Raw genomic sequence first — 11,702 nt, 5'->3', positions numbered from 1 at the left:
TATCATCATTCAGTGGTATTTGCTTCTATTCCCTGTTTTCTCCCTATTTTTTTCGTTTTTATTGTGAACTGAGTGATAGTTTACATGGGAGAACATCAGTTTTGCACTTAACCTATCATATTTTGATTCATTGCAATGATTACAATCCCCTCTGTGTATCATCATTCAGTGGTATTTGCTTCTATTCCCTGTTGGGTTTTTTTGCTTTGCTTTGTTTTTGTTTTGAGGGGGGGATGTACACAAAAACATGCAGGAATGTATAATAATTTAAACAACCAAAGGGCATATTCTGAAAGCCTGCCTTCTGGCCACCAGACTCAGTCCTTCTCTTTCCATGAATCTAATGTCCTCAGCTCTGTCTAAATCTCTGGTGTCACTGATTCTCTGGTTAGGGTCCCACTTTCCTTTCATGCTCCTCTTCCTTAATAGTGTTAGGGTATTCTGTTCCTGGACTGTAAGATTAACAGCTCCCCCCTTTTTGTTACAAAACTTCTACCCCTGTGGTTGTGACAGTCACAATTAGTAATGATAACAATTATTCACTTTTGAATCTTAAGAATCTTATCCGCATTCCCTTTTACAAGACCCATCTAGACAAGATAAAAAGTATTCAGTGGGGATTCTACCTTTCCCCCCACACACTCTGAAACTAAATTCCCTCTTGAAAACTCATAAGCCAGTCACTTCATGCCTTTATTGCTCTCCTCCTCCCCCTCACATTTTAGGTAGCCAATGTCTAAGTTGCCCATCCCTATCTACCCTTTATGAAGAAGGGATAGGATTTATAATTGATGGGAAGACTCATTCCCTCTCAGTTGGTATTTTGAGCTACTACATCCATAAGTATAGGTCAAGTTCATCAAATTCTAGCAATTTACACTTGTTTCTTTTATTAAATTTATTTATTTATTTATTTAATCTTCCTCTAGTTGAGTTGTGATCATCAAACCATTGAGTCTAGGTTGAATGGGTACTATCTGCAAGATCAGGTGTTCTTGTGCATCTCCCCTCACTTCATGTCAGGTGGATGCTTCACTCTCAGCACTAGCCCTCCATAGCTATGCCCTTGTCCATGGGCTCAGGAGTCCCCAGGTCTCACCACATTTTGGACCAACCAGCCCTTCCTCTTCTCTTTCTCATCTCCAGGCTGACAGGAATCTATGGAACGTGGTTGAAATCAGCCCATTTCTTCATTGCTGCCTTTCCCCCTCTTTCATTAACCAGTAGACCAATGTGGTTGCCAGCAAGCTTACATGCCTGCTCATGTGTTTCCTTTGAGTTTCAGTCTTGGGGAGGGGGCGGCGGGGGTTGTTCTGAAGGGACTTGATTGCTTGCCTTGATGGCTCTCTGGCAAACAACTTGCTTATTCTGGTAGTAGCCAATCAGACTGCTATTTTTGGTTGGGATTTTCCTGCTGGTATTTCTTTCAAGCAGTATCTTCTGTTCCTCTAACTGTTTCAGACAGATCTGCTTGTCCTTTCAAGTGGGAATGTCCTACCTCAGAAAGTTCTGGATGGGGCTCAGGATTCCATCTAAGGTCCTATACATTACAAAGGCTCTTCAGAAAGCATATTTAATTGGGCAAGTTCTAGAACCCCTTTAAGGTATTCGAATCAGTTATACCTAGCCTATAATCTTTAAGGGAGCTGACCATCAGCCTTTTCACTCATGGAGCCCTTGGCGGCCTCAAACAACCTACATTTCAATTAGCAGCCAGATCCTTAGCCATGGCACCACCAGGTTGCCTCAAAATAACAATTATAAACTTATGCTTCCTTTTGGTTCTTTAAGTCATGCTCTCTGGTGTCAAGATGAACTATGTTATCAATTGAAACCACTCTTTCAAACTTGAGCAAATAATTTGGAACAGGATTAATTTTCTAGATGAATATCATAGAACACAGTGCTTTGGTTAACTGATTTTATAATGTTGGGGAGACAGGTCTGGTTGGCTAGAAACACAAATAGATAGAAGCATAATTATCACAACAAAACCTATAAAACTCAAAATGAGCTGATCTTAATATTGCTGTCCCTCTGTAGCCAGTAAGCAAACCACCATTTTACCAGAGGAATACAGAATAAAGCCATCTGGATTATTGGAGAAAAGAGCATTCGAGTGACTTAGATTAAACCCAGCCTTATTTTCTTAGGGAATAGCTCCAACCGTCCAGCTAGAAAGGATGTCAATTTAGAACTCAGTTTGATGTGAATGGAAAAAGAAGATTAAGATAATTAATTGGCATCTGACCATGTTTAAAGAGTGGGAAGGTTTGGGATGAAAAACAATCTCAGTAAATTGCATTATAATTATGAGAAGAAAACAGTGTTTCTCATTGCCTGCAGGGAACAAGAAATAAAGAGTCAGTATAACTTTATCTTTTTATGAGGTCCTCAGAGTCTGCAAAACATTATTGCCATTGTCATCAGTTTACGAAAAAGTGGTAGATTAAAGCACAATACAAATCTAATTCCTTACATCAGACACCTATAATAGGTGTAAAAGAAGCTCTAGTAGCATAGTGGTAGTGGTTATGAGTCAGGCTGCTAACCTCAAGGTCAGCAGTTCAAAACTACCAGAGGTTCCCTGGGAGATAAATGATGCTTTCTACTCCCATAAAGATTTACAGCCTCAGAAACCCAATGGAGGGTTGTTATGAGTTGAAACTAACTCCATGACACATAACCACCACTACCACCACGATAGATGTAAAATAATATATTTGGATCTTTAAAAAACAACTTCTATGATAGATTGTTTGCAAAAATAGTCACAATGATTTCACTCTCCACATCCAAATCCCATGCACAATGCGAGTTTGCAATTTCTTCCATCAAGTACAAGGATCTAGTTCCCCACCACTTGAATCAGGACTACTGGTGTGTTTTGATTTGGTACAAAGAATGTGGGAGATATTACATCATACTGTTGACCCCTAAGGACTCGCACACTTCCATTTGTTCTCTACCACTACACCATGAGAAGACGTCCTTGACTAGACCCTGAGTAGAATGAGAGACTATGTAAATACTAGTCATTCAATTTACTGTCCAGGTTTTGCATGAGTGTGATTGCTTAGCTAGCACCACAAAGTCAACCACACTTGATCCATTCAAAAAAATTCACATTGGTTCAGACCAAAAGAATTGCACCATTGACTTGCTGAATAGGAGCTAACAAATAATTCTCATATTAACCTACTAAGTGTTTGGGTGGCTTGTTATGCAACAACAGCTAACTGACTTGATAGCTAACCCGACAAATTAGAATGTGTGTCCAAAATTATAACAAAGGGAACAAAATGTTTCAATTGTAATAAAAAAAAATAATCTAGTCAGACACGGGAGAATAAGTGATATTACCAATGGCATAGATTGTTGTTGTTTTTAAGTGCTGTGGAGTCAGTTCCAACTCATAGTGACCCTGTATAGGGTGTTCAAGGAACCCTGGTAAGCCTGAACTGCCGAACTTGTGGTTTAAACTGACACTGCCGTCCAGCACATTAACCTGCAGCATCACACCAGAAATCTGTGGGCATAGGTTAGAAAGATATATATCTATATCTAGATATCTATATCTATATCTATCTATCTATCTATCTATCTATCTATCTATCTATCTATCTATCTATCTATCTATTTTTTATATATATATATATATATATATACAGAGAGAGAGAGAGAGCCAGAGAGAGAGTCCTGGTGTGGCACTGTGGGTCACTGCACCAGACTGCAAAATCGTTTGAACTGCAAGGTTGGTAGTTCAAGCTCACCAGCTGCTCCTCAGAAACCCTATACAGGGTTGCTATGGGTCAGAATCGACTCAATGACACTTAACAACAACAACAATACACACACACACACACACACACGGAGTCCTGGTGTGACACAAAATGATAAGCACTCGACCTCAAGGTCAGTTTGAACTGAAAGATTAGTGTTTCAGACTCACTAGCTGCTCCTTAGAAACCCTATACAGTGCTTCTATGAGTGGAAAATGACTCCACAACACTTGACATCAACATGTGTATATATCTTACTACTTGATGGAGACGATGATGGCCTTAGACAATCTTAGGCCTACGTTCCAGTCATCTATATTCAAGAAGTCTCTACCATTACATCTATAATCAGTACCACACAGTATTCTTCCATATTTAAGATACTGAAACAAAAACACAATATGCAAGGTTATTATTTTTTCCATCTAGAGGCCTGTGTGATCCTAGTCATAAACAAAGTGGGAGTTTGAAGTGTGAGACATATGGGACACTCAGTAGAATATAAGAAAGGCCACTGGAAAGACTCAGAAAACACACCATGGTACAGTTTAAAAACAACAACAAAGAAGCAAGGAAAGAAGGAAAGAAGGTAGAGAAAAGAAGAGAAAGAAAAGAAAATGAAGGTAAAGAAGTGATTATTTTCTTAAATCCATATTATAATGAGATAAAAGATTAATCTACATCATTTTAGAAGGTTTCTTAGATCTTTAAGAAAGTATTTAAAACATCTTTAAAAGCAACAAGAAAGATACAAACTTATCTGCAAATAAATGACCTACCAGAACAAAGCCTAACTCTTTGAAGGTAGTTCTGGTGTGGCGCTGTAGCTATGTGAAGGACTGCAAGGTCTGTTTGAACCACAGTTTGGTGGTTGAAAATCACCAGTCACTCCTCGGGAATCCTATTCCGGGTGACTATGAGTTGGAACTGACTTGATGACACTTAACAACAATAACAACACAATAAAGTATACAGTAAAGCGTAGCAGTCAAGAAGGTAAATGTTGGAATTAATGATTCAGAGGACAAAAATTATCCCTCTCTTTCCCCTTACATAGGTCTTCATTTTCTTTTTTTCAGCTCTCTCAGAGTAAATCATACTTCTCTATATTGTGTTTGTATAACTAGACCACTACTTATAATCAGCAAGGAGTCCTGGTGTAGTGCCTTTGGTTAACACATTGGACTGCAAAGTCGGTTTGAACCACAAGGTTGGTTGTTCAAGCTCATCAGCAGTTCTTCAGAAACTCTATACAGAGTAGTTATGGGTCAGAGCCAATTAGAAGGCACTTAACAACAACAACAAGAAGCAGCATAATCAGAGATAATGCTGCACTTCAAATATCACGCGTGTTCAATCTCCAGTTGTTGTTGTTGTTAGATGCCATAGAGTCAGACTTTATGCACAACAGAACAAACACTGCCCAGTCCTGCAATTGTTAAGCTTGAGCCCATTGCTGTACCAGTCCATCTCATTGGGGGTCTTCCTGTTTTTCACAGACCCTCCACTTTATCATGGATAATGTCCTTCTCCACGGACTGGTCCATCCTAATAATACGTATACCATCTTGGCTTCTAAGGAATATTCTGGCCATACTTCTAACACAGATTTGTTTGTTCTTCTGGCAGTTCATGGTACTTTTAATACTCTTTTCTAACACTATATCTCAAATGCATCAATTCTTCAATCAATTCAATCTTCCTTATTCATTGTGCAAATTGACATGCCTGTGAAGCTATTGAAATACTATAGCTTGGATTAAGCGCACCTTAGTCCTGAAACTGACAACTTTGCTCTTAAACACTTTAAAGAGGTCTTGTGCAGATTTGCCTAATGCAATGTGTTGTTTGGTTCCTTGACTGCTGCTTCCATGAATGTCGATAGTGCATCCAACCAAAATGAAGTTTTTTGCAACTTTAATCTTTTCTCTGTTTATCATGATGTTCTTTATTTGTTCAATGGTGAGGTTTTTTGTTTTCTTTACATTGAGGTGTAACACATACTGGAGGTTGTAGACTTTGATCTTCATCAGTAAGTATTTTAATTCCTCTTTGCTTTCAGAAAACAAGGTTGTATCAACTGCATATTGCAGGTTATTAATGAACCTTCCTCCAATCCTGATGCCATGTTCTTCTCCATATAACCCAGCTTCTCAGATTATTTGCTCAGCATACAGATTGAATAAGTATGGTGGAAAAATACAACCCTGGCACATACCTTTTTTTAAAAAAAAAGAAACCATTCAGTGCCTCCCAGTTTAAATGGTTGCCTCTTGGTTTAAATCTCTCATGAGCACAATTAGGTGTTTCAGAATACTCATTCTCCCCAATGTTCCCAGTAGGATGATAACTTATTTCATAATGCTTTTCTCCCATTCCATGGCTTACTCTGAAGCTTGATGAGAAAGACTGGTCTACTGAGATATATGAAGGGGCTTCAAAAGGTTTGTGGAAAAGTGGAATTAAAATATAGGGGTTTTTCTATGAACTTTTTGAAGGCCCCTTATAAGGAGAAATTTACTAAGAATGCTGTTTTTGTTTTTAATCAATTTTTTTTTTTTTTTAAGTATGCTGTTTAAACTCTGTGGATAAATAACTATCCAGATAGTTGTTTCTAAGGGAAACCCATAATAACGAAGTTGAGAGTTTCACCTTTTTTTAAAAATCCTGTCTTACATAAGATTATAATAGCTGTAAGGTTCATTTTATTTGTATATGTCTCTATAATTGATTTGAATGTCTACTGTAATAAAAGAAACAATAACAGTTCAAAAATCCCTTGAGCTTTTATACTGTATTTATATTTCATTTGATATTCATTAATATCATATACTATTATTGAGTACACAAAGATGAGAAAGCTTTTGTTTCTTTTTCATAAGGACAAACCACTTTATTATGGTCACAAGACTCATCTAAAATATTAGAATTCCGATTTCAGTTCTGATTTCATTCAGATTTTCCTCTCATGTCACCGTTCTTTCACTTACTGTGCACACACCCTGCAAAATTACCATGTATCCGTAACCTCTAACTGAGCATTTGATATATTCTGATCAATACATTTATGTAAAATATAATAGCAAGTCATAATTTTAAAATTAGAGAGATAGCAATATTAATATTCCTTGTTTAGATAAAAGCACTTGGTCAGAGCACACTGTGAAACATCACATGAACACAAAATTATTCCTTCATGTTTCCTTGCAAGCAAAGTTATTCAATTCCCTGAAGAGTTCATAATTTTTCTACATTAATTCTCAAAATACTAACTTTAAGAATGAAAGGGTTATGCTAATAATGATTAAAGATGCTGTTAAAATTGGGATAAATGTTTCAAGACAATAAAATTAAAAAAAAAATCTAAACAGCACTGAATTGCACAAATGTCTGGGGAAATCTATGAATTAAGTATAGATCATCATCTCATAGTAACCTTTGATAGTTCTCATTAAAACCACAGCAGTAGAAACTGTTAGAGGCCTCCAGAGAGATATTATGTGTAAATGCAGAAATTAAAAAATGAATATTGAATGATCCTATTGAGGAATTAAGGCCATTCAATTGTGTTAATGGTGGTAGAGTATCAGATCTATGTTTTTCATCTGTTCCTCTAAAAAGAAAATGAAAGTCGGCATCTCATTTACAGATTTAATGAAACATAATTCAAAATAACCCACCTATTTTGCATAATAGTTTGCATTAGTGTTTTTATATAGTATTATAAGAACCCTAATGAAAATTATGTATACGGATTTACACCGTGGCTGCAACAATGAGCTCAAGGATTGTGCAACATCGCAAGGATCGTGAGGATGGTGCAAGATCAGGCCATGCTTTGTTGTATTATGCATGGGTCACTATGAGTTGCACCTAACTTGCCAGCTCATGACAAGGGAACCCTATATGTATAAATACATACATGCACAGACTCAAGCATATACACATACATATATGCTGCCACCCCTTTGATCACTAAAATAGTCAACTTGTTGCAAACCTAAGACTTCAGTAGTGATTAATTTCAATGATCCTGCAAGGATCATCTAGATAATGCAGGATTTACTATTTTAGTCCTTCTTCTTCTTGTTAATTGCTGTTGAGCTGATTCTTACTCAATGATCCTGTATAGGGCTTTCAAGGAGTGGATGGTAAGTTTGAACCACCCACCTTGCAGTTCAAACCAACCTTGAGGGTGAGTGTTTATCCTTTAATTCCATAGATTATGTACTTCATAATATCTAAGTAAAATGGTTACTCTAAATGAAAATAAATGTCTTCTGGAATAAGGAGAAAAATTAATCTTTTTAAACACAATAATCTACAGTTTTAGAAAAGAATAAAAATAGAAGGCACAGTTGTGGCACAGGTAGATATAATCAAATGTCACCTAAATTTTTTAAAAACTCAGAATAACAATTAAACACAGAATGATTAAGTCTTTTGTACAAAACAGCATAGCTAGTTAATGAAGGAACTTGAATGAGAATTCAGACCAGTCCAGATCACATTCCAGAATGCCACATGACTCAATTTACTGTCACTTTGTTTGTTGGAAAGTAGGTCAGGAATCATTTGTCATCTCTGAGTAAAGTGTATTTATGGGTAATACTGCTTGTCATCACATTTCTTTGCTGATCTGCATTTATTTTCTCTTCAACAGATCCTGTCAGGCCTTGCAATGGACACTAGAAATAGCAACATAAGAGATAACAGTGCCTTCAATGCCGAAGAGCCAAAAACAATAATAACCAGTGGTCTAAAGATGCAGTTGGCACTGGTGTAATGGAATAAACATAAGGGTATCGGGGTCATTTGGCCAAGGGTAGGTCAGTGAAAACAGACTAGTTGAGTCAGTAGGTGTTATCCTTGATTCCTTCCTGACCAGTGACACTGCCCATCTGTCCATGGAAGCTTGCATGTCATTGTGATGCTGAACAGGTTTCAGCAGAGCCTGCAAATTAAGATTGACTAAGACAAAAGGCCAGGCAATCACTTCATAAAATGAACCAATGAAAACCTTATGGATCACAGTTATCTTATCTGCAACTAATCATGTGGATACCACCAGATCAAGAAGCATTTTTTTTTTCATCTTACAGGGGTTCACCGTGCATTACAGGCTGACTTAACAGCCAATAACCACACCCATTGGGTTGTCCACAGAGATAACCAGGAAAGATACACAGGATCATTTTTGTAGATATTGTATGTTATTTGGATGGTGCAACACTAACAATAAACTCAACTCTTATAAGGATAATGGTTCTAATACTACTGTTCAATGACTGAATTTAATCAATGGTGCAACTAAGACAAGGTAAGGATTCTATTCCGGCCTTCCGTGAAGAGACATGGCTCTGACCTATAGTGTTGTTATCTTTTGACTCAAAAATCTCAGGGTAAAATCACAACCACAAGACACCCAGTATTCAACTTTCATTTCTTGGTAACACACTTCCAACATAGTCAGGAAAGGTATGTCATGAACAAAAGCAGCTCATATTTTAAGACCAAACCATTTTTATTATAGCTAAGTCTCTTTATGAATTCATTATATGACATTCAGCTTCCAAAGCAAATTCTATGAAAATGAAATGTTTATTTTTCCTTTTGAGTAGAAACATTTGGATTGTCATGAGCTATTTCTTCATTTGTTTTATTGTTTATGAAGCTTAATTTGGGGAATGCACTAATAGATACAAACTATGTGTAATCATATTGATGGTGGTGGTGGTGGTTATGTGCCCTGGAGTTGGTTCTGACTCATAGCGACCCTGTACAGAGTTTCCAAGGCTGTAAATCTTTAAGGGAGCAGAAAGCTCTATCTTTCTCCCATGGAAGACTAGTAGTTTCAAATTGCTGACTTTGAGGTTAGCAGCCCTACTTGTAACCGCTACGCTACCAGAGCTCCTTAACCATACTGATACTGTTGTTATTATGTGACATGGAGTCAGTTCCAACTCATAGCGACCCTGTACAGGGTTTCTGAGGCTGTAAATCTTTATGAGAGTAGAGAGTCTCATCTTTCTCCCACGGAACAGCTGGTATTTTCGAACTGCTGACCTTGCAGTTTGCAGACCGATTCATAACCACTACGCTACCAGAACTCCTTAACCATATTGATAAGTAATGAAAAAACATTAGTCAGACTTTCTGCCAAAAGCAATTTACACGATGAAATATAAACCCAAGGCTCTAAATTTCCAGCACCACTCACACCTTTTCTTCCAATTCAATATCCAAATCCAACTTCGCCCCTCCACCCCCATCCACAATCATTCTCATATTGGGCTGTTCTGCATGTATGGTAATTTATTTAGGTTGACTGCCTAAATCCATTGATACCATATCAGAAGTTACTTCCTTAAAACTTTAACAGGGCAACAAATTCATCTGTCCTTTAATTTTGTTATGTAAAGACAAATTGACTGTAGTATTAGTATGGTACAGTGACTTATTTAATGTCTCTTCTGGACATAATCTTTGTAAACTCCCCCCAAATGCCTTTTTCCTGGTGGATCTAGGTAAGAGAAGGTGGGGGAAGATGCAGATGTATTATATGGTTCAGTTGTGAGTGATTGCTAACAGGGTTAACTGTGAATGGTATGTTTTGTCAGCCTGCTAGGTATAAAATGAGATATCTCAAAAGCAGAAGACAATAATCTTACTACCATCAAAGAAGAGTCAGGAGTGAAGCATATCATTTGGACCCTAAGATCTCTGCACAATGAACCTCCTCTACCCAGGGATAGACAACTCTGACACCAGAGGAGTAGTGGAGCAGTAGAAGAGGAACAGCAACAGCAGAATCCAGAGGCAGAGCACCAGACAGACCATTGGGCTTCTCAGCCCAAGGAAGAAGTCAAGTTGGGTGTCATTGAGAAGGAGGCTTTCTTGTGAAATAAGTTGTCCAGGCACTTAGCAGGGGAGGTCAGTTTTGCTGACTCATGGTGCTAGAGATCAGAGCTTTCAACTGTGGTTTATTGTTGTTGTTAGGTGTCATCAAGTTGGTGCCAACTCACAGCGACCTTATGCACAGCAGAATGAAACACTGCCCAATCCTGGACCAACCTCACTATTGTTGCCATGCTTGAGTCCATCAATGCTGCCACTTGGACAATCCATCTCATTAAGGGTCTTCCTCTCTTTTTCTGCCCTTCAACCTTACCAAACAGGATATTCTTCTGCAGCGATTGGTCCCTCCTGACAATATGTCTGAAGTATGAGAGACGAAGTTTGGCCATCCTGGCCTCCAAGGAGCATTCTGGATGCACTTCTTCCAACACAGATCTGTTGGTTCTTTTGGCAGCCCATGGCACTTTCTATATTCTCCTCCAACACCATAACTCAAAAGCATCAGTTCTTCTATGGTCTTCCTTATTCACTGTCCAGCTTTCACATGCATATGAGGTTATTAAAAATACCATGGCTTGGGTCAGGCACACCTTAGTCCTCAAGCTGACATCTTTGCTCTTCAACACTTTAAAAAGTTCCTGTGCAGCAGATTTGCGTAATACAATATGTTGTTTGATTTCTTCATTGCTGCTTCCATCAGTGTTTATGGTTGATCCAAGAAAAATGAAGTCCTTGACAACTTCAATCTTTTCTCCATTGATAAGAATGTTGTTTATTGGTCCAGTGTGAGGATTTTTGTTTTCTTCACATTGAGATGTAATCCATACCGAAGGTTGTGCTCTTTGATCTTCATCAGTGGAGTGGAATGTCCTTTGGGCATATCAGCAGCACTAAAGAGTTTTGTGAACGTTGCTGAGCCAGGCTTAGGCCAAGAAAAGGGACTAAGGGTCAGAGAAAGGCATGTCTGTGGGTACAGCAGAGGAGAAACTATCCTGATGAAAATAACTATGTCCTGAGCATTTTCTGATCCTTCATTGTAACCTATTGACTTCCCCCTTAAAA

General features: G+C 37.9%; 1 pseudogene; it reads left to right on the top strand.

Moving 5' to 3' along the window:
- Positions 1-8,568, top strand: part of LOC102827141 — a 27,184-nt pseudogene extending 18,616 nt beyond the window's left edge.
- Positions 8,569-11,702: the final 3,134 nt, after the last annotated feature.

This window comes from Chrysochloris asiatica, unplaced genomic scaffold (assembly GCF_000296735.1).
Source record: "Chrysochloris asiatica unplaced genomic scaffold, ChrAsi1.0 scaffold00055, whole genome shotgun sequence".
Lineage (NCBI taxonomy): Eukaryota > Metazoa > Chordata > Mammalia > Afrosoricida > Chrysochloridae > Chrysochloris > Chrysochloris asiatica.
This window is presented reverse-complemented; position numbering and strand designations above follow the sequence as displayed.